Below are 1,485 nucleotides of genomic sequence, written 5' to 3' on the forward strand. Positions count from 1 at the left end.
ACTTCTATACAACCAGAGGAGTCGCCCCCTGGTGGACACTAGAGAGGTGTGTGTGGACTTAATTGTGAAGTTGCCAGTTTATTAGGTACACCGAGGTAAACCGAATGCAGTCTGAAAGGAACTAAAAGGAGCAAACACAGTTCTTTTAAATCACTCCTCAAAATTTACTTGTACTAGAAAATTGGTCGTTTGTTTAGTTTTTATCAGTTTTACTTTAACTGTTTTTATTGAACTGTTTTATTCAGGTCTTATGTTCTGTTTTTATTCATGTGTTTTGAAATGTACGTATATATAGAAAATATATACATACATACATACATACATACATACATACATACATACATACATACATACATACGGATGGATGGATGGATAGGTGTCCCTAATAAACTGGTGTCTTCAATTAAACATTCCAAACTGAGAGATGAAGTTCTGTGATCTCGCTTCTACGTCGACAACACGAGTTGATCTGCTGAACTGTTATATTAACGATGTTCACATTAAAGGTATAATATGTCATTTTTTGACATTAAAATGTGTAAACAACTTATATGTTGTTAAATTGTGTACTTACATTTATCCCAAATGTTTCCAACAATTTACAAACCGTGAAATCTGTCATTCTAATCAAGGTGCGTTTCATTTATTCGCCTGTCAGTTTATATATATATAAGTATAAGCTTTTATAAACTGACTATTTATCAGTTTTAAGCCACATTTTCACAACACACCGTTTAGATCTTTGTGGTTTTAAACCAGATTAAATATTTTAGTTGTCTTAAGTTAAATGAAGCATCGGCTCGTCTCTCAGCTCCTCCAGGAAAGCGCCGGAGAAACTCAGATTTTTAACGTGAAGCTGCTTTTCTTCAGAGTTTTAATGAGCAGGAGACCTCTGTGGTAAAAACACTGCATTAAAGACAACAACTCCCATGATGCCACGCTGCTGCACCGGGTCTTTTTGTTGTTGTTGTTGATCTTAAAGGTGAACCTCATGGTGGCACCAGAGGAACAGTCAGAGGATTCATCCTGAAAGTACATCAAATATATTTAAATATTACAGTCTGGACCAGAGACGGGAGACTCTGCTGTCCTGCAGGAGATCAGGATAACACAACAGATATGATAAGAAGAGTTTGATTCAATCAAACAACAATCTACTGAGGTTGTTTCTACTTTGATGTTTTCCTACAACTCGTACATCGGGACACGTTTTACTGCGTTTTAAAGGAATGTTTCCCCTCAAACACACAGCTGTGTACTACTGACCCGTATCCTACAACAGCTTCTTCTTATCTGAACATTCAAGATGAAACCACAGTGGAAGGAGCAAGTACTCGGTTAAAGTTTGAGCTACTTTTACTTTACTCGAGTATTTCCATTTCCTGCACTGCATTAATCTGACGGCTTTAGTTACTTTACAAGTTAAGATTCAACATTAAAAACACGAGATAAACTCAAATAAAACACGAGATAAACTCAAATAAA

This window comes from Anarrhichthys ocellatus, unplaced genomic scaffold (assembly GCF_004355925.1).
Source record: "Anarrhichthys ocellatus isolate YVR2014 unplaced genomic scaffold, GSC_Weel_1.0 scaffold87, whole genome shotgun sequence".
NCBI classification, from domain to species: Eukaryota; Metazoa; Chordata; class Actinopteri; order Perciformes; family Anarhichadidae; genus Anarrhichthys; species Anarrhichthys ocellatus.